This window comes from Trachypithecus francoisi, unplaced genomic scaffold (assembly GCF_009764315.1).
Source record: "Trachypithecus francoisi isolate TF-2019V2 unplaced genomic scaffold, Tfra_2.0 Lachesis_group18, whole genome shotgun sequence".
Taxonomy (NCBI): Eukaryota; Metazoa; Chordata; class Mammalia; order Primates; family Cercopithecidae; genus Trachypithecus; species Trachypithecus francoisi.
In genome coordinates this window covers 67,243,203-67,265,525 of record NW_022681463.1, presented here as the reverse complement: position 1 = coordinate 67,265,525, position 22,323 = coordinate 67,243,203, and the positions used below count along the sequence as shown (strand labels likewise).

The following is a 22,323-nucleotide window of genomic DNA, read 5'->3' as shown; positions in this document are numbered from 1 at the left end:
GGCTGACTGACATTGCAGAGGTATGGTCTCAAAAGCCTTCAAGGGAGATAGGCACTGCCACTCTGGAAGGATTGCCTGGCATGAGGTACAGAGCCTGTGTGTTGTGGGGTGACTGCCCTGAGTGCCAGTGACATGAGATACCTGGGGTGCTGTAGGATACACAGATCCATACACATGGCTCAAGCTCAAGGGTTGATAGTGAACCACAGGTAGCCCAGAGCCAAGAGCTATTAAAAATCAGCATGTCATCACCATTTGACAACCCAATCTTGCACAATCTCTGGAAAGAAATACTATGCCAACAGGAGCAATTCACTTTCCAGGTCTCCTTTTTGGATTCCAGCTCTGATTTTTGTGTCTTCTCAGGGCATCTGGTCCTAGAATACCCCAAAGGGAAAAAGCAGAAACTAGGACACACACAGGTCACAGTGTGGGATGGGGGCATCTCAACTGGATGGCTCTGATAGCCCTTGTCAGTCCCAGGGATCAGCGGGAGACTCAGAAAATTGTGAGGAAGATACCCCAAAATGCAGGGCCCCCTGGAACAAGGAACCCAGGGAACTCTATGCCCACACATTTGATAACCTAGATGAAATGGACCAATTACTTAAAAGACACAAATCTGCCAAAATTAACACAAAAAGAAATCAATACTTTTAGTAAACCTATAGTGATCAAAGAAATTGGATTAATAATTAACCTTCCAAAACAAAAACCACCAGACCCAGACGGATTCTTTAGTGAATTCTACCAAACATTTAAGGAAAAAATTATACCAATCCTCTACAATCTGTTCTAGAAGATAGAAGCAGAGGGGATACTTCCTAAATCATTCTATGAGGCTGGCATTACCCTAATATTCAAATTATACAAAGACATTACAAAAGCCGGGTGCAGTGGCTCACACCTGTAATCTCACACTTTAGGAGGCTGTGGTGGGAGGATCACTTGAGTTCAGGAGTTCAAGACAGCTTGGGCAACATAGCAAGACCTCGTCTCTACTTAAAAAAAAAAAAAAAAAGTAGCTGGTATGGTGGCACACACCTGTAGTCCCAGCTACTCAGAAAGCTGAAGTGGGAGGATCACTTGAGCCTAGGAGATCAAGGCTACAGTGAGCTATGATCATGCCACTGTACTCCAGTTTGGGCAACAGAGTGAGTCCTTATCTCAGAAAAAAAAAAAAAATACAAGAAAAGAAAACAATAGAGTAGTATCTCTCATGAACATAGATTCAAAGATCCTGAACAAAATGCTAGCAAGTTGAATCCAACAATGTAAAAAAAGAATTACACACCATGGCCAAGTGGAATTTATCCATGGTAGACATGACTAGTTCAACATTTGAAAATCAATTAATGTAATCCATCACATCAACAGGCTAAAGAAGAAAAATCACATGGTCATATAAATAGATGCAGTAAAAGCATTTGACAAAATCCAATTCATGATTTTAAAAACTCACAATAAATTGAGAATAGAGATGAACTTCCTCAACTTGATGAAGAACATCTACCAAAAAACCTACAACTAACATTATACTTCATGGTGAGAAGCTTGAAGATTTTCTCATACTATCAGGGACATAGCAAGTATGTCCCTTCTCACCACTGCTTTTCAACATCATACTGGAAGTCGTAGCTAATGCAAGAACACAATAAAAAGAAAAGGTATACAGATTGGGAAGGAAGAAGTAAAATTATCTTTGTTTGCAGATGACATGATTGTAGAAATCCAAAAGAATCAACAAACAACCCTCCTTGAACTAATAAGCAATTATAGCAGGGTTGTAGGATAAAAAGTTAATGTACAAAAGCCAATTGCCTTCTGATATACTGTAAGCAATGAACAAGTAGAATTTTAAATTAAAAACATAATACCATTTATATCCCTCTGAAACAAAATAGGTATAAATCTAGCAAAATATGTAGAAGATCTATATAAGAAAAACCACAAAACTTTGATGAAAAATATCAAAAAAGACTTAAATAAATGGAGATATAGTCCATTTCATGGATAGGAAGACCCAGTGTTGTTGAGATGTCAGTTCTGAACTGGATCTATAGATTCAATGCAATTCCAATCAGAATCCAATCAAGTTGGCCTCATAAAAAGAGTTAGGGAGGATTCCCTCTTTTTCTATTGATTGGAATAGTTTCAGAAGGAATGGTACCAGCTCCTCCTTGTACCTCTGGTAGAATTCAGCTGTGAATCCATCTGGTCCTGGACTTTTTTTCGTGGGTAGGCTATTAATTGTTGCCTCAATTTCAGAGCCTGCTATTGGTCTATTCAGGGATTCAACTTCTTCCTGGTTTAGTCTTGGGAGAGTGTAAGTGTCCAGGAAATTATCCATTTCTTCTAGATTTTCTAGTTGATTTGCATAGAGGCATTTATAGTATTCTCTGATGGTTGTTTGTATTTCTGTGATACCAAAGCCTGGCAGAGACACAACAAAAAAAGAGAATTTTAGACCAATATCCCTGATGAACATCGATGCAAAAATTCTCAATAAAATACTGGCAAACCGGATTCAGCAGCACATCAAAAAGCTTATCCACCATGATCAAGTGGGCTTCATCCCTGGGATGCAAGGCTGGTTCAACATTCGCAAATCAATAAACGTAATCCAGCATATAAACAGAACCAAAGACAAGAACCACATGATTATCTCAATAGATGCAGAAAAGGCTTTTGACAAAATTCAACAGCCCTTTATGCTAAAAACGCTCAATAAATTCGGTATTGATGGAACGTACCTCAAAATAATAAGAGCTATTTATGACAAACCCACAGCTAATATCATACTGAATGGGCAAAAACTGGAAAAATTCCCTTTGAAAACTGGCACCAGACAGGGATGCCCTCTCTCACCACTCCTATTCAACATAGTGTTGGAAGTTCTGGCTAGGGCAATCAGGCAAGAGAAAGAAATCAAGGGTATCCAGTTAGGAAAAGAAGAAGTCAAATTGTCCCTGTTTGCAGATGACATGATTGTATATTTAGAAAACCCCATTGTCTCAGCCCAAAATCTCCTTAAGCTGATAAGCAACTTCAGCAAAGTCTCAGGATACAAAATTAATGTGCAAAAATCGCAAGCATTCTTATACACCAGTAACAGACAAACAGAGAGCCAAATCAGGAATGAACTTCCATTCACAATTGCTTCAAAGAGAATAAAATACCTAGGAATCCAGCTTACAAGAGATGTAAAGGACCTCTTCAAGGAGAACTACAAACCACTGCTCAGTGAAATCAAAGAGGACACAAACAAATGGAAGAACATACCATGCTCATGGATAGGAAGAATCAATATCGTGAAAATGGCCATACTGCCCAAGGTTATTTATAGATTCAATGCCATCCCCATCAAGCTACCAATGACTTTCTTCACAGAATTGGAAAAAACTGCTTTAAAGTTCATATGGAACCAAAAAAGAGCCCGCATTGCCAAGACAATCCTAAGTCAAAAGGACAAAGCTGGAGGCGTCACGCTACCTGACTTCAAACTATACTACAAGGCTACAGTAACCAAAACAGCATGGTACTGGTACCACAACAGAGATATAGACCAATGGAACAGAACAGAGTCCTCAGAAATAATACCACACATCTACAGCCATCTGATCTTTGACAAACCTGAGAGAAACAAGAAATGGGGAAAGGATTCCCTATTTAATAAATGGTGCTGGGAAAATTGGCTAGCCATAAGTAGAAAGCTGAAACTGGATCCTTTCCTTACCCCTTATACGAAGATTAATTCAAGATGGATTAGAGACTTAAATGTTAGACCTAATACCATAAAAACCCTAGAAGAAAATCTAGGTAGTACCATTCAGGACATAGGCATGGGCAAGGACTTCATGTCTAAAACACCAAAAGCAACAGCAGCAAAAGCCAAAATTGACAAATGGGATCTAATTAAACTAAAGAGCTTCTGCATAGCAAAAGAAACTACCATCAGAGTGAACAGGCAACCTACAGAATGGGAGAAAATTTTTGCAATCTACTCATCTGACAAAGGGCTAATATCCAGAATCTACAAAGAACTCAAACAAATTTACAAGAAAAAAACAACCCCATCAAAAAGTGGGCAAAGGATATGAACAGACATTTCTCAAAAGAAGACATTCATACAGCCAACAGACACATGAAAAAATGCTCATCATCACTGGCCATCAGAGAAATGCAAATCAAAACCACAATGAGATACCATCTCACACCAGTCAGAATGGCAATCATTAAGAAGTCAGGAAACAACAGGTGTTGGAGAGGATGTGGAGAAATAGGAACACTTTTACACTGTTGGTGGGATTGTAAACTAGTTCAACCATTATGGAAAACAGTATGGCGATTCCTCAAGGATCTAGAACTAGATGTACCATATGACCCAGCCATCCCACTACTGGGTATATACCCAAATGATTATAAATTACTCTACTACAAAGACACATGCACACGTATGTTTATTGCGGCACTATTCACAATAGCAAAGACTTGGAATCAACCCAAATGTCCATCTGTGACAGACTGGATTAAGAAAATGTGGCATATATACACCATGGAATACTATGCAGCCATCAAAAAGGATGAGTTTGCATCCTTTGTAGGGACATGGATGCAGCTGGAAACCATCATTCTTAGCAAACTATCACAAGAAGAGAAAACCAAACACCGCATGTTCTCACTCATAGGTGGGAACTGAACAATGAGATCACTTGGACTGGGGAAGGGGAACATCACACACTGGGGCCTATCATGGGGAGGGGGGAGGAGGGAGGGATTGCATTGGGGAGTTATACATGATATAAATGATGAATTGATGGGTGCTGACGAGTTGATGGGTGCAGCACACCAACATGGCATAAGTATACATATGTAACAAACCTGCACGTTATGCACATGTACCCTAGAACTTAAAGTATAATAAAAAAAAAAAGAATCCAATCAAGTTACTTTGTGGATGTTGATAAACTGATTCTAAAGTTTATGTGAAGAGGCAAAGACACAGAATAGCCAACTCAACAATAAAGGAGGAGAACAGTTAGAGGACTGATAGTACCCAACTTACTAAACTTACTAGAGATCAGGCATGGTGGCTCACACCTATAATCCCGACTACTCAAAAGGCTGATGTGGGAGGATCACTTTAGCCCAGGAGTTCAAGATCAGCCTGAGCAACATAGCAAGACCTGGTTTCTAATAAGTTTAAAAAAAAAGAAAAAGATTTATAGAAAGCTGCAGTAATCAAGACAGTGTGATATTCGTGAAATAGATCAATGAAACAGAACAGAGAGCCTGGAAATAAACCCACGTAAACAGAACCAACTAACCTTTGACAAGGAGAAAAGACAATACAATGGAGCATAGATAGTCTTTTCAACAAATGGTTCTGGAATAACTGGACATCTGTGTGCAAAAAATAAACTTAAACATGGACCTTACACCCTTCCCAAAAATTAACTCAAAATGAATCACAGACCTAAATGTAAAATGCGAACTATAAAACTCCTATAAAATAACAGAGAAAAACTTAGATGACGTTGCTGTGTATCTACTCCAGATTTCATGTTGAAATGTGATCCCTAATGCTGGAGGTGGGACCTAGTGGGAGGTATTTGGGTCATGGGGGTGGATCCCTCATGAATGACTTGGTACCCTCCTTGAGATAATATGTGAGTTCTTACTCTGTTAGTTCATGCAAAAGCTAGTTTTAAAAGAGCCTGGCACCTCCTCTCCTTTCTCTTGCTCCCTCTCACCATGTGATACACTAGCTCCCTGCTTTGCCTTCTGCCATGATTGTAAGCTTCCTGAGGTTTCATCTGAAGCAGATGCTGGCACTACACTTCTTGTACAGCTTGTGGAACTGTGAGCCAAATAAACCTCTTTTCTTTATAAATTATTCAGCCTTACTTATTCCTTCAGGGCAGCACAAAACAGACTAACACATATGGGTATGGTGATAACTTTTTAGATCCAATACCAAAATCACAGTTCATGAAAGAACCAATTGATAAGCTGAACTTCAACAAAATTAAAACTTCTGCTCTGCAAAAGACAATGTCAAGAGAATGAGAAGAGAAGCCACAGACTGGGAGAAAATATTTGCAAAAGAACCATCTGATAAAGGATTTGTATTCAAAATACACAAAGAAATCTTAAAACTCAACAATAAGAAAATGAGCAGCCAATTAAAAAATGGGCAAAAGACCTGAACAGACACCTAATCAAAGAAGATACACAGATAGCAAGTAAACATATGAAAATATTTAAACATATTACATCATTAGAGAATTGCAAATTAAAACAATGAGCTATCACTGCACATGTATCAGAATAACTAAAATCCAAAGCACTGACAATACCAAATATTGGCAAGGATATGGAGCAACAAGCATATTAATCTTTGCTGATGGGAATACAAAATGGTACAGACACCTCAGAAGACAGCAGCTTTTTATAAAACTAAACATACTTTTACCATACAATCCAGCAATGCATGCCTTATTATTTTCTCAAATAAACTGAAAATTTGTGTCCACACAAAAACCTGCACATGGAGGTGAATAGAAGCTTTATTCATAGTCACCAAAAGTTGGAAGCAACCGAGATGTCCTTCACTAAGTGAATGATAAATAAACTGAAGTACATCTAGACAATGGAATATTATTCAGCAGTTAAAAGAAATGAGATATCAAGCCATAAAAAGACATGGAAGAAACAAATACTTACCACTGAGTGAAATAAGATGATCTAAAAGGCTGCATACTGTATGACATCAACTATATGACATTCTGGAAAAGACACAACTATGGAGACAATAAAAAGATCAGTGGTTGTCAGGGGTTGGGAGAAAGGGAGGTATGAATAGGTGAAACACGGGACTTCCTTAGGTCAGTGAAACTATGCTGTAGAATACTGCAATGGTGAATATGTCATTATACATTTGTCAAAATTTATATAAAGTATAAAACCAAGAATGAACTCTCAAGTATGAACTTTGGGTGATAATGATGTGTAATTGTAGGGCCATCAGTTGTAACAAGTGTACCACTATGGTATGGGATGCTGATGGTTGGGGAGGTTGTGTTGTGGGGGAGTAGGGTATATGGGAGCTCTCTGTATTTTCTGCTCAATTTGGCTATAAACCTAAAACTGATCTAAAAACTAAAGTTTATCAATTAAGGACCAAATGAGGATCAAGTGCAGTGACTCATGCCTGTAATCCCAGCACTTTGGGAGGCTGAGGTGGGTGGATCACAAGGTCAGGAGTTCAAGACCAGCCTGGCCAGTATGGTGAAACCCTGTCTCTACTAAAAATACAAAAATTAGCTGGGTGTGGTGGCGTGCACCTGTAGTCCCAGCTACTCAGGAGGCTGATACAGGAGAATTGCTTGAACCTGGGAGGTGGAGGTTGCAGTCAGCTGAGAGCACGCCACTGCACTCCAGCCTGGTGACAGAGTGAGACTCCATCTCAAAAAAAAAAGAGGTTTATACCAGGAATTCAAAGGTGTTTTCAACATCTGAAATTGATGAATTTCAATTCATCAATTGATATAATTGATATAATTCATTGAATTGATATAATTCATCAATAGAATAGGTGAAAAGAAGAAAGAATGCTCTTATTAGGTATAGAAAAAGCATTTGACAAAATTCACTTCATGATTAAACCAATCAGACAAGCAACAAACTCCACAAAAAACTTCTTAGAAACTAAGAATATAAGATCACTTCCTTAATCTAAATGGCATCTACAAAAAAAACTACTGCTAATATCATACTTAATGGCAAAAGGCAAGAAAAAGAAATAAAAGGCATACAGATTGGAAAGGAAGAAACAAAATGGTCTCTATTTACAGACAGCTTGATTATGAAGAAATTCCTAAAGAATCTGCAATAAAACTGTTGGATTAATACAACTTTAGCAAGGTCACAGGATATAATGTTAATTTAAAAGAGTCAATCATATATTCCTGTATAACAACAATGAAAAATTAGAATTTGAAATTTAAAAGGCAGCACCATTTAAAATAGCTCAACTAACAATTAAAAGCTTAGGTATAAATTTAAGGCATATGTACAACATCTATATGCTGAAAACTACAAAACATTGATGAAATGAAGATCTAAATAAATGTACACATAAAGTGTCTACATGGTTTGGAAGGCTCAATATGATTAAGATGTCATTCTCCCATAAACAGCACAATCTCAAGGAAATCTCAGGCACATTTTTAGATACTGACAAATTGATTCAAAATTTATATGGAGGTTGGGCATGGTGGCTTACACCTATAATCCCAGCACTTTGGGAAGCCAAGGTGGGCAGATCACTTGAGCCCAAGAGTTTGAGACCATCCTGGGCAGCAACACAGAGAGATCCTGTCTCTATTTTTAATACATACATACATACATACATACATACAATGGAAAGGGTAATTAAAGTACAAGAGCCAATTTTTTTTTGGTTTTTGGTTTCTTTCTTTCTTTCTTTTTTTTTTTTTGAGACAGAGTCTCCCTCTGTTGCCCAGACTGGAGTGCTGTGGTGCAATCGCAGCTCACTGCAACCTCTGCCTCCTAGGTTCAAGTGATTCTCCTGCCTCAGCCTCCCGAGTAGCAGGGATTACAGGCACCCACCACCACACTTGGGTAATTTTTGTATTTTTGGTAGAGACAGGGTTTCGCCATGTTGGCGAGGCTGGTCTCAAACTCCTGCCCTCAAGTGATCCACTCACCTTGGCCTCCCAAACTGCTGGGGTTACAGGCATGAGCCAACACACCTGGCCCAATTTTTTTTTTTAAATAAAACAACAACAAAATAACTAAGTTGGAGGACCCACACTACTTTAAGACTTACTGTGAAGCTATAGTAATCAAGACAGCATGGTATTGTTGAAAGAATAGACACGTATATACATTAAAGAGAATAAAAAGCCCAAATTAAACTTACACAAATATAGTCAACAGAGTTTTGACAAAGGTTCAAAGGCAATTCAATAGAGAAGGAACAGTTTTTTCAACAAATGGTGCTAGAATGATTCTTCATCCATATGCAAAAAAGGAACCTTAACACATACTTCATACCTCGTATAAAAATTATTTCAAAGTGGTTTATAGACCTAAATATAAAATATGAAACAATAAAACATCTAGGAGAAAGTGTAAGAGACCTTGAGTCTGACTATGAGGTTTTTTTTTTTTTTTTTTAGATGGAGTTTCGCTCTAGTCACTCAGGCTAGAGTGCAATGGTGTGATCTTGGCTCACTGCAACCTCCACTTCCTGGGTTCAAGTCATTCTCCTACTGGAGCCTCCCAAGAAGCTGAGATTACAGGCATGTGCCACCAGGCCCGGCTAATTTTTGTATTTTTAGTAGAGATGGGGTTTCACCATGTTGCCCAGGCTAGTCTCGAACTCCTGACCTCAGGTGATCCACCCTCTTTGGCCTCCCGAAGTGCTGGGATTACAGGCATGAGCCACCACGCCCGGCCAACTATGAGTATTTAAATATGACACCAAAAGCACAACCCATCAAAGAAAAAAATGAGAAATTGAGTTTTATGAAAATTAAAGACTTTTGCGGGCTGGGCATGGTGGCTCACATCTGTAATCCCAGCACTTTGGGAGGCTGAGGCAGGCAGATCACGAGGTCAGTAGTTTGAGACCAGCCTGGCCAACATGGTGAAACACCATCTCTACTAAAAATGCAAAAATTAGCTGGGCATGGTGGCAGGGCGCCTGTAATCCTAGCTACTTGGGAGGCTGAAGCAGGAGAATCACTTGAACCCAGGAGGCGGAGTTTGCAGTGAACCAAGATTGCGCCATTGCACTCCAGCCTGGGAGAAAATGTGAGACTATGTCTCAAAAAAAGAAGAAAAAAAAGACTTTTGCTTTGTAAAAAAATCTGTGAAGAGAATGAAAATACAAGCCATAGACAAGGAGAAAATATTTGCAAATCACATATCCAATAAAGAGTTTGTATCCAGAATATATAAATAACTCTTAAACCATAACAATAATAAAACAAATAATTAAACTTAAAAATGAGCAAATGTCTGAAAAGATTCTTCCCCAAAGAAGATATATGGATGGCAAATAAACAGGGAAAGATATTCAACATCATTAGTCACGAGGAATATGCAGATTAAAACCACAGTGGGATACCAATATGCACCTATTACAATGGCTAAAATAAAGAACTGAATACAAAATATTGGCCTTGATGTGGAGTAACAGAAAGAGTCATTCATTGCTGGTGGAAATACAAAATGGTACAGCCACTTTGGAAAAACAAATTTGGCAGTTTCTTATAAAGTTGAGCATATACTTATATGACCCAGCAATCTCACTTCTAGGTATTTATCCAAGTGAAATGAAAGCTTACACTCATACAAAACATGTATATGAGTATTTATACATAATTTTCCCAAAATGAGCAATTAAAAATGAGAAATTGTGGTAATCCATATAAGGGAATACTACTCAGCAATAAAAAGGAACAGATTATTGATTCATACAAAAACATGGGTCAATCTTAAAATGCATTTTCCTAAGAGGATCATTGTTGGGACTGGGTGATGGATACAGGAGGATTGATTATTCTGTTTTTGTGTGTGATTGAAAATTTCCATAATAAAAGTTTTAAAAGTGTATTTTAATATGGTATTTTAAAATGATATCACAATGTCCAGGTACTGCACAGATGAGACTGAAGTTCCATGTTCTAAAACCAGAAGCTCCATCTGAAATGTTGCATAGAAAACTGCTCATTGGCTGGTCGCAGTGGCTCACGCCTGTAATCTCAGCACTTTGGGAGGCCAAGGTGGGTGGATCACCTGAGGTCAGGAGTTCAAGACTAGCCTGGGCAACATCGTGAAACCCCATCTCTACTAAAAAAAATAGAAAACTTAGCTGGGCAGGGTGGCAGGCACCTGTAATCCAGCTATTTGGGAGGCTGAGGCATGAAAAATCGCTTGAAACCAGGAGGCGGAGGTTGCAGTGAGCTGAAATTGCACCATTGCACTCCAGCCTGGGCAACAGAGTGAGACTCCGTCTCAATTAAAAAAAAAAAAAAAACCAAACAACAACAACAACAAAAAAACAAAACAAAAAATTGCTCATTACATAAAGATCCAATCTGGAATGTAAATTTTATTTTATTAAGATATATACTTAGAAAGCATTTTGAATTATTGGCTTGTTGGTTTTAAGAACTGAATTTGCCTAGGCATTAGGAAAAGTACAGAAAGCTCCCCAGAGCAGTCTGGAGCCCAGCAGTTCCAGGCCCCTAGGCCATCTGAATTATAGGACAGAAGGTGGGGGTGTCAGTGAGCACTGTTCTTCTGAGTGTCTGTCAATGGAGGGTGCATGTCAAACAGGAAAGAGATTTGCTAAGGCTCTATGTTTGTTTGCCTTTTCTTCAACGGAGACTGAAGTTTGAGAATAGTAAGTAAGCAAGTAATCGTTCTCCTAGATCTCATTCCTTGAGTTTTTTTTTTTTTTTTTTGAGACAGGGTCTGGCTCTGTTGCCCGGGCTGGCGTACAATGGGACAATCTCAGCTCACTGCAACCTCTGCTTCCCAGGCTCAAACCATCCTCCCACCTAAGCCTCCCAGGTAGCTGGGACCACCGGCATGTGCCACCATGGTGGGGTAATTTTTGTATTTTTGGTAGAGACAGGGTTTCACCATGTCACCCAGGCTGGTCTCGAATTTCTAGCTTCAAGCAATCCTCCTGCTTCAGCCTCCCAGAGTAAAGGCGTGAGCCACTGTGCTTGGCCTGAGATAATTTCTTAAGATGATGTATAACACTTCCTGCAATGATAGCTTCCCTGATGTAATGCCTCCTGCAAATTGTCCTCAGCTGTTTTAAGCTGCAATCAGAATATATTGAAGTTTCAACGTTTTTATTGTCCTTGTCCTCTACCCCCAGCAATTAAAAAAAAAAAAAAAAATATATATATATATATTATGGGGCCTATTGGCTGGGCGCGGTGGCTCTTGCCTGTAGTCGCAGCATTTTGGGAGGCCAAGGTGGGCAGATCACCTGAGGTCGGGCGTTCAAGACCAGCCTGACCAACATGGAGAAACTCCATCTCTACTAAAAATACAAAATTAGCCGGGTGTGGTGCGCATGCCTGTAATCCCAGCTACTTGGGAGGCTGAGGCAGGAGAATTGCTTGAACCCGGGAGGCGGAGGTTGCGGTGAGCCAAGATCACGCCATTGTACTCCAGCCTGGGTGACAAAAGCAAAACTCTGTCTCAAAAAAAAAATTATGGGGCCGGGTGCCATGGCTCAGTCCTATAATCCCAGCACTTTGGGAGGTAGAGGTGGGCAGATTGCTGGAGCCCAGAAGTTCAAGACCAGTTTGGGTAACATTGTGAAACCCTGTCTCTACAAAAAAGCTACTCTGGAGGCTGAGGCAGGAGAATCGCTTGAACCCAGCAGGCAGAGGTTACGGTGAGCCAAGATCATGGCATTGCACTCCAGCCTGGGCGACGAGCAAAACTCCGTCTCAAAAAAAAAAATTATGGGGCTGGGCGCGGTGGCTCAGTCCTATAATCCTAGCACTTTGGGAGGCAGAGGTGCGCAGATTGCTGGAGCCAAGAAGTTCAAGACCAGCCTGGGCAACATTGTGAAACCCTGTCTCTACAAAAAAGCTACTCTGGAGGCCGAGGCAGGAGGATTGCTTGAGCCCGAGGTTGAGGCTGCAGTGAGCCAAGATTGTGCCACTGCACTCCAGCCTGGGTGACAAGACTCCGTCTCAATTAGAAAAAAAAAAAAAAAAGAAATTTCTGAAGTGATAGTAATGTTCTGTGTCTCGATAGCAATTTGGGATACAAAGGTATAGGCATTTATTATTATTAAAACTTGGAAATTTACACACAAGCACATAAGGTTTATACATTTCATTATATACATATTTTACTCCAAAAGAAAAAAGTCAACAAATATTTAACCTAGTCAATGATATACATGCTGAGTTATTTAGGCAGAAGTCTACTACTGATGTCTACAGTTTACTTTTAAATGCGTCCAAAAAAAAAACAAAAACGGATTGATGAATACCTGTTTTCTTTCTAGGTTTTCTAAGGTATTTCTAAATTTCTAAGGTATTTCTGAATACCTTAGAGAAAGGTATAGACATGTGATAAGCCAACTATAGTGAAATGTTAGTGGTAGTCTACACGATAGGTATATGATGTTCACTATAAAATTTTTCAACTTTGCTATATGTTTGCAAATTTTCACAATAATATATTGGGGAAATGTCTAGAAATGTGATGCTACCCTAGGTCAGCAGGAACTGAAAGATTAGACCTGTATTCTGGTTACCAGATGCTAGAGCCTTTTTTTTTTTTTTTTTTTGGGTGGTAGAGTCTCGCTCTGTCACCCAGACTGGAGTGCAATGGTGTGATCTTGGCTCACTGCAACCCCCACCTCCCGGGTTTAAGTGATTCCCCTGCCTCAGCTTCCCAAGTAGCTGGATTACAGTCACCTGCCAGCATACCCAGCTAATTTTTTGTATTTTTTGTAGAAACAGGGTTTCACCAGGTTGGTAGGGCCGGTCTCGAACTTGATCCACCTGCCTCGGCCTCCCAAAGTGCTGGGATTACAGGCATAGGCCACCACGTCTGGCTTGCTAGAGCCTTTTATACTTGATATAATTTCTTGATTTCTGATCTCTTGAGGTTTGGTTTACTTAAATCTAATGATCTCATCTCCCTTCTACTTTCACTTTCTGGTTTATCTAGTAATTTGTTCATTCATTTTCAAATATTTACCTTTCCTTACTAGGAACCAGGCCCTGTGTAGGTGCTGGGGATATGGTTTTGTTTCTGCTCCCCTGGAGCTTCCATCGTGGTTTATTCTCAGTAACTAGCACCTCCAACTCCCTTAATTCTATCAGGAATGCTGGTTCCTACATCTTTGAGGCTATGACAGACAGGACCATTTTATCCATTGAATAGTATAGACCCCACACCAAGGGTCTGGGAGCTTTTTAGGGTTCTATGAAAAATGTTTTATGTATGAAAAAGAGAATCTCCAATTTACAAAAGAAAATCGCAAAATCCTATACATTGCCAAGGCTATCAAAATGAACTCCTAGTCTTTTTGATTCCCTCTTTTTTTACGGCTCTGAATACCATAGGACTGCCAGCATTTCTGGCCCCAGTGGCAAATCTAGCCCTAATATAGATGCTGTATGGGAATAAGATACTCCAATAGTCAGATGGATGCCTAAGCTATCATAGCCTAATGACATTGCAACTTCATTCTTTGAACTTCTTATGCTGATCCGTTGTTCAGCAGTCCACCTTCTGATTCCCATGTAGGTCTGCAGAGAGGATGCAGTAGTTCTTTGGGTATTTCTAGTCTCTGTAACAGTGCTTTCTCAGGTAAACCCATAAAATAGCTTGTGATTAAGAGCTGTCACACCACATGTCTAGAAATTGAGAAGGAAATAAACCAATCCAGGTGCGGTGGCTCATGCCTGCAATCCCAGTACTTTCAGAGGCTGAGGTGGATGGATCACCTGAAGTCAGGAGTTCGAGACCAGCCTGACTCACCTGGTGAAACCCCGTCTCTACTAAAAGAAAAAAAAAAAATTAGCTGGGCGTGGTGGCAAGCGCCTGTAATCTTAGCTTGGGAGACTGAGGCAGGGGAATTGCTTAAACCTAGGAGGCAGAGGTTATAGTGAGCCGAGATCGCGCCACTGCACACTAGCCTGGGTGACAATGTGAGGCTCCATCTCAAAAAATAAAAATAAAAAAAATAAAAAATAAAAATAGGCCAATCATGTCAACATTTTGGTCCCTTATGGCCATACATTTCTCAGTGTAAATTAAATTGCTAATTTAAGAGGGACAAGGAATATTCTTGCATATCTTCTCTTCCGTACCTTTAGTTTTAAACTTAGTTCTAGTTGATTCAGGCCTTGTGAAGCCTTGTTTTATCTTATTCTCGGCATCCAGGTTCTAACCCCTACTGTTTTCCCATTATTGATTGTCCCTTGCCAGGCCTATCTTAACAGCTGAACCCTGGGCTTCTGTTTCTCCTTTTTTTCATTTTTTATTTTTTTTTTATTTTGAGATGGAGTCTGGCTCTTGTTGCCCAGGCTGGAGTGCAGTGGCGCAATCTTGGCTCACTGCAACCTCTGCCTCCCAGGTTCAAGCGATTCTCCTGCCTCAGCCTCCCGAGTACCTGGGATTACAGGCATGTGCCACCACACCTGGCTAATTTTATACTTTCAGTAGAGACTGGATTTCTCCATATACTGGTCAGGCTGGTCTCGAACTCCTGACCTCAGGTGATCTGTCCGCCTTGGGGAGGCCACTGCACCCAGCCTGCTTCTCCATCTTTAACTGTGTTGTTTAGGCCCTTAGGCCCCATCAACTCAATCCCCAGGTTCTTTGGGCCACAATGATGCCCCTGAGGTTTGTGCTCCCTGAATGCCCCAGAACTGGAAACAAGGCAGCTTTTGCACATAAAATTCCTTTATTATAAAGGTTGCCTACTAATACATACTAACAGGTATGTGATACTGATTTTAAAAACTTTGTTTTAACCAAATAAAATAACAGAACAATGTCTTATAAGCCAATATTTAAAGAAAACTGAGAGCATTATGAAATATTTTATTTTTATTGGTTGGTAATTATATCTGGATGGCTCATGAAATTACTGTAACATCCTTGATTTTATTGTTTCCTCAGGAATTTCTTCTCTATTTTAAATAAAACATGTTTTATGCACTGAGTGCATTTAGTATCTCCGCTTTGTTAGACAATTACAACACTGTACATACACAGAGCTATGTAATGTGCCTATTTTAACTATAGATTAGCTTCCTAGGAAGAACAGTGTTGGTATCCTTTTCCATTTAGAGTCAAAAGGAGTCTGATGGCAGTTCTTTACAGTGACTGTTGAGATGACTGAATCTTCCTGAGCCAAGTCTCCACATCTCTATTTTGTTGTTTTAATTTGAATAACTATGAAAAGATTGATTTTTTTTTTTTTTTTTTTTTTAGGACAGGGTCTCACTCTGTCACCCAGGCTGGTGTGCAGTGGTGCGATCATGGCCCACCGCAGCCTCTATCTCCCTGGCTCAGGTGATCCTCCCACCTTAGCCTCCCAGGTAGCTGGGACTATAGGCTCCCACCACCACCCCCGGCTAAGTTTTGTATTTTTTGTTAATCCTCCCACCTTGGCCTCCCAAAGTGTTAGGATTACAGGCATGAGCCACTGTGCCCAGCCAAAAAAGACTGAAATCTTTTATTTCTGATAGAGACCTCAAAGAGCTCACTGCATAGGATCAACCCCAGGTTGCCTTTATATTTCCTGCATTTTTCTTCTGTTGGTCTTCAGGGAAGCTGTGTGATATAAATGAATGAATGAATGTGTTTGTGTGTGTGTGTACACACACATATATCTCCATTCAAAAGCTATAGCACATGTATGTTTTTGTGTATGTGTATATATGTGCATGTATATAAGTATATATGCACACACACATACACACACAAAGCTATAGAAAACATATATCTTGTGACTAAAATTCCCTGAACTACCAGTAACTCCAGAAATTCTATTCTGGAAAACAATGGCTAACATCTAATTCATTATCTTAGAATTATCACAAAAGGAATATGAAAATGTGGTTTCTAGTGCAGTGCAGTTAAGATAGGTATTCTTGTTGGCCATGGTTCCAAGAAATTTGTTTGACAACTGTATTGAGTAGTATATTTCTCCTCTTCCTTAATTTTTTTCCCTTACCTCTTTTGAAAAAAAAAAAAGAAGAAAAATGTTTTCCTCTTTCAAGTTCTTTTTCTCTCCTGGCTTATATAGTATGTTACCAGCAGAGCTTTCTCTAAAATGAAAGGAAGTCATTGCTAAGAAGAGACAAAAAGTTAACAGGATTAAAGGAATGAAAAGGCACATGGAATTGCTGGGTGTGTCCAGAATCTGAGAAGATTTGAAAAGAGGAGCAGAAAGAATTTTTGTATTTTAGAAGTTGAGGGGCCCTCCTGGCCTAGTTTGAAAAACACAATCAGATACAGTTTGAAAAAAGCCCAACAAGATCTAGTGGGAAGATAAGCTAGAATCTTGTTACAAAAAGTGCCACGGGCCTTGGCTGTATATTTTAAATGAACTTAATTTCGTATCAAAATGCATAGATACCCCCTGACCCCTCTTCTTGCCCTCCTCCATTTCCCTGTTAAATCCTGACCTTTCTCTGTTGCTCTTCCCGTTTCCACCCTGGAGGTCTGGCTGCCAGGACTACTCTCAGGTTGCCTGGGTCTCCGCGGTAGCACCCATTAGCCATGTTGCTTCTGGGCAGGCAATCTGTTTCTGTGCAAAGAGAAAATGCTAGGGTGAGTCACCAGTCCTTCTTTCCTAACAAAAGAGCATTGTACTGTGCTGTTTGATTTCGGCTCTTGTGTGCAACTTGTGATTGCAAACTAATGGGGACATGAGGCACAGCTCCAGTGACACACCTCTCAAGTTGCATTATAATGATCTGATTAGGATGTGCCCCATTAGACTGTGAGATCCTTTAAGGCTAGGATGCTTTTATTTTTGTGTTCCCAGCCCTAAGCACACTGTGCCTAGCTCAGGGTAAGCACTAAACAAATGTTTCTTGATGAGAATGCTACAGGAGGAAGGGAAGGGTTGTGCTGCACACCAAGAGTGAAAGAGCTACCCTTTAAGAAACACACTCACCTTCATGTGGCCTGCAGAGGGCGCTCTTGCATCATAGCTATACCGTGCATCCTTTGTCCATCACTGGTTTCCTGGAGCGGTACCTTTTCGGTAAAACCACAGATGTGAGGCTTTGGAAGTTTAGACTTAAACCTGCCCAAACACATTAGAATATCATCAGTTGCACAGAACAAATCCACATTACAGTTATTCCAAAGGGACAAGAACATTCCAGGATTTGCTTAAAGAATACTAAGCCATGACATCTCAGAAAGTCTAACCTAAAGAAGAAAAGTTGCCTGGTTAGTCTTCTGGGAAATATTAGTAATTATTAAATTTGGAAAACTCCTTACACTCACTTGATGAGCCAGTTCATCTAATCCAACTACCTCATTTCTCAGATGAGGAAACTGAAGTTCATAAAATTCCTCAAGGTGATGTATCTACAGAAAAATTATACTCTCAATTTAGGCTTTAATGTGTTGAAAACATGTGGCAAGGTGTCCATTTGGAAAAAAAATGCACCTAGAGGCTTCTCTCTCTCTCTCCCTCTCCTTATTTAAATAGATTTAAAAATAAAAATATGACCAGGCATGGCAACTCATGCCTGTAATCCCAGCACTTTGGGATGCCAAAGTGTGAGGAATGCTTGGACCCAGGAGTTCGAGACCAGCCTGGGCAAAATAGCGAGACCCAGTTTCTACAAAAAATTAAAAATTAGCCAGGTATAGTGGCATGTGCCTATAGTCCCAGCTACTCAAGAGCCTGAGGTGGGAAGATAGCTTGAGCCTAGGAGGTCAAGGCTGTAATGAGCTGTGATCACACCACTGGACTCCAGCCTGGGCAACAGAATGAGATCCTGTCAAAAAAAAAAAAAAAAAAAGTACTGTAGTAACTGCTGAATAAAATACGTAAGACTTTGGAAAGACACTATTTTAATGGTGAATCTGGACAGCACTCCAAGGATACCTTTTAAAAGGTTGGAAGTAGGCTTTTAACATGTTATGGGGAGGATCAACTGTGTAATAAATAATACAGAAGTAAAAAGTGTTGGTTAGTCAAACTGACCATCAAATTGAGAGCCAAAAAGCCATTAAGTTATGATTCTGGACAAGGCTCTGATTGCCACAGTTCAGAAAAGTTATTTGACATCTTTTTCACATAGTTAAGCTTAAAAAACAAACCCAAACTCAAATCCCCAAACCCTCAAAGCATCAAGTGCGTAAAACATTTATAATATACCTTCCGCATCAACCCTCACCTCCTTCTTGTTTCCGAGAAACCATGAGCCTCCTCCAGGCTGGTTCTTGATCAGCACCCCCCTCCCTTCCCTGGGTGCCTCCCATTTGTAGGCAGCCATTACTGGGCTATATTCTGGTTGTGTTGAGGCTGGCAGGAAAGGGAAACAAGGATAGCATGTTCATGTGGTGTGAGTGGTCTCAGTTTCTAGGTAAGCTGGGGGAAAGGACAGTCCTGTGGCCCCGTGAGAGGCCCACTCAGACCCTGGCCCAGCTCTAAGGGCTGAAGCAGTTCTGAGGGGTAGCACTTCACTTCCATCTGTATTAGAGGCCCTCCCTGGGGAGAAGAACAGCAGAAAAGCAGCCCTCAAAGAAATGCTACCATGGGACATGGCCTCAAGAGAGGAGCCTCAGCCTGAGAGGAGTTGGAGGGTGGCCTTGAAGAAAAGAGGCCCTGGCTTCAGGGGCACGGGGGAAAACAGATGAGGTGTTGGAAGGAAGCCACTCAGGATTCTTTGGAAAGTGAGGACAGTGAAGCTGGGATTAAGGACCCTTAAACAGGGCAAATTACAGGAATTCTCCCCAGCCAATGGGAAGGGAAGGGCCTGAGCATTTTCCTGGCCTCTCAAATTTGAAGATGCCTGGGGATCACTGGGGAATCTTGTTGAAATGCAGAGTCTGATCCAGTAAGTCTCGAATCCTGCCTCAGATTCTGGATTCCTACCAAGCTCCCTGGTGAGGCTGCAGGTTCTTAGGACCCACTTTCAGAAGCAAGGGTGTCTTCTAGACTTCAGAATAGAGAAAGTTGAACAATAGAGACCATGTATCAGAGAGTCACCCATGGGCAAATTCGCTGGGAGGAAGTCCTAGCTCCAGTTCAAATTCAAGGTTGTCTTTGCAGATTCCCAGGTACTAAAAGGATTTCAGGAGTTCAAATATTGGGCAAGGAGAGGAAAGGATCCCAGATTTAAGGACCCCCTCATCAATATCCCTTGGGGCTGGGAAGAAGAGTGGCTGGTTTTCCATTAGGTAGGGGGCCCAGATCATCAATAATCAGGGCGATCTGGTGAGGCAGAAGATGATGCCAGCAAGAAAGACCTTGGAGGGCCTGGAGGGCCTGCTGAATTCTCCACAGGCAGCTTTTCACATGCTACCTGAAGGCAGCCACTGGGAGGTTTTGAAAGAAGATACTAGGTTACTCCACACTAGCACTTGCCAAACTAGATAACCTGGTGAGAGAAGCTGCTAATTGTAATAGAGGCAGAATGTTATCTGTACTATTTAAAACAGTTTTCCAGGGGGAAATGAGGACAGGCCAGCGCAGCCAGAAAGCACTGGATGTTGGCTTTGCAGAAAGCTTAGTTATACTTAGGAACAGGGTTGCCAGGTGTCCTGTTTTGAACTGGACAGCATGGTATTTTAGCTTCTAGTGTACGAAAATGCAGTAAACGCTTGTTTTTTTTTAAAAAATCATTATTGCGGCCGGGCACGGTGGCTCACGCTTGCAATCCCAGCAGTTTGGGAGGCCAAGGTGGGTGGATCACCTGAGGTCAGGAGTTCAAGACCAGCCTGACCAACATGGAGAAACCCCATCTCTACTAAAAATACAAAAATAAAAAATAAAAAAATTAGCCAGGAGTGGCGGCGCATGCCTGTAATCCCAGCTACTCAGGAGGCTGAGGCCTGAGAATCGCTTGAACCCAGGACACAGAGGTTGTGGTGAGCTGAGATCCCACCATTGCACTCCAGCCTGGGCAACAAGTGCGAAACTCCATCTAAAAAAAAAAAAAAATCATATGGCCAGGCGCGGTGGCTCATGCCTGTAATCCTGGCATGGGAGGCCGAGGTGGGTGGACCATGAGGTCAAGAAATCGAGACCAACCTGTCCAACGTGGTGAAACCCTGACTCTACTAAAAACACAGAAATTAGCTGGGCATGGTGCCACTGTGCCTGTAGTCCCAGCTACTGGGGAGGCTGAGACAGGAGAATTGCTTGAACCTGGGAGGCGGAGGTTGTAGTGAGCCAAGATCATGCAACTGTACTCCAGCCTGGCGACAAGAGTAAGATTCTGTCTCAAAAAAAACCCAAAAACCAAAAAACAAAAACCATTATTATTTCACATGTGCTTTATATCTTATGTTTTGATTTATTTTTAATCAGCAGGGGTTTGTCATTTCAGTTTTTAGTTACTCCTGCTGTTAAGTATTGAATGGACAAATACTACTTAATACAGCGTTACACTTCTTTTGAAATGTGAGGAACTCTTTTATTTATCTGTGTGCAAATAACATGTTCCAACACTATTGTTAAGTATTCTGTTAAAGTACAAATCTATCCCTTAGGAGGGGAGGGTACACTCTACAAGAAGTTTTTTCCCCCAATCTCTATGGGGTGGTTATTTTTGTAATCCTGTTTATGGACGAAGAAGGGAAAACACAGTCATCTCTGGGGCAATGATAAGAGCTAACGTGTGTTGAGGGTTTACCATGCGCCTGACAGTATGGACACTCTGTATCCTCTACCTCCTTCCTCACAGAGATCCTGTGAGGAGGGGGGTCCAGTTACCCCCCTTTTACAGAAGAGTGAACGGGTTCCAGGAGATTCAGTATTGAGGCCCCAAGCCTGGAAGTTATCCTCCATTTCTCTTTTCCTCTTAGGCTCCTCCTCCAATTTATTAACAAGTTCTGTCAGCTATAACTCCAAAATATATTTTTAAAATATGACCTTTTTTCCTACCCTAGCTCAAGTCCTCATTATCTTTCTTGCTTGGATGTCGCATCAGCCTCGAAACTGTCCCCTGGGGCCACTCTTACCCTCAGTACCATCTTCCTTCCACACAATGGGCAGGGTGGGGTTTTTTGTTGTTATTTGTTTGTTTTTTGAGACAGGGTCTAACTCTATTGCCCAGGCTGGAGTGCAGTGGTGTGGTCATAGGTCACTGCAGCTTCAATCTCCTGGGCTCAAGTGGTCCTCTCACTTTAGCCTTTCCAGCAGCTTAGGCTACAGGTGCACACCACCACACCTGGCTAATTTTAAATTTTTTGTAGAGATGCAGTCCCGCTATGTATCCTAGACTGGTTTTTTGTTTTGTTTTGTTTTTTGTTTTCTGAGATGGAGTCTTGCTCTTTTGCCTAGGCTGGAGTGCAGTGGCGTGATCTTGGCTCACTGCAACCTCCACCTCCCAGGTTCAAGCGATTCTCCTGCCTCAGTCTCCTGAGTAGCTGGGACTACAGGCGCCCACCACTATGCCCAGCTAATTTCTGTATTTTTAGTAGAGACGGGGTTTCACCATGTTGCCCAGGCTGGTCTCGAACTTCTGACCTCAGGCGATCTATCCACCTTGGCCTCCCAAAGTGCTGGGATCACAGGTGTGAGTCACCATGCAT

At 41.0% G+C, this 22,323-nt stretch overlaps 1 long non-coding RNA gene across 1 annotated transcript; it reads right to left on the bottom strand.

The window, feature by feature from the left end:
• Positions 1 to 7,428: 7,428 nt before the first annotated feature.
• Positions 7,429 to 18,288, bottom strand: LOC117063232. Its single transcript, XR_004428823.1, has 3 exons — positions 17,720 to 18,288; positions 17,226 to 17,347; positions 7,429 to 7,467 (listed from the first exon to the last, which is right to left on the bottom strand). It is a non-coding gene; the product is annotated as an uncharacterized LOC117063232 (long non-coding RNA).
• Positions 18,289 to 22,323: the final 4,035 nt, after the last annotated feature.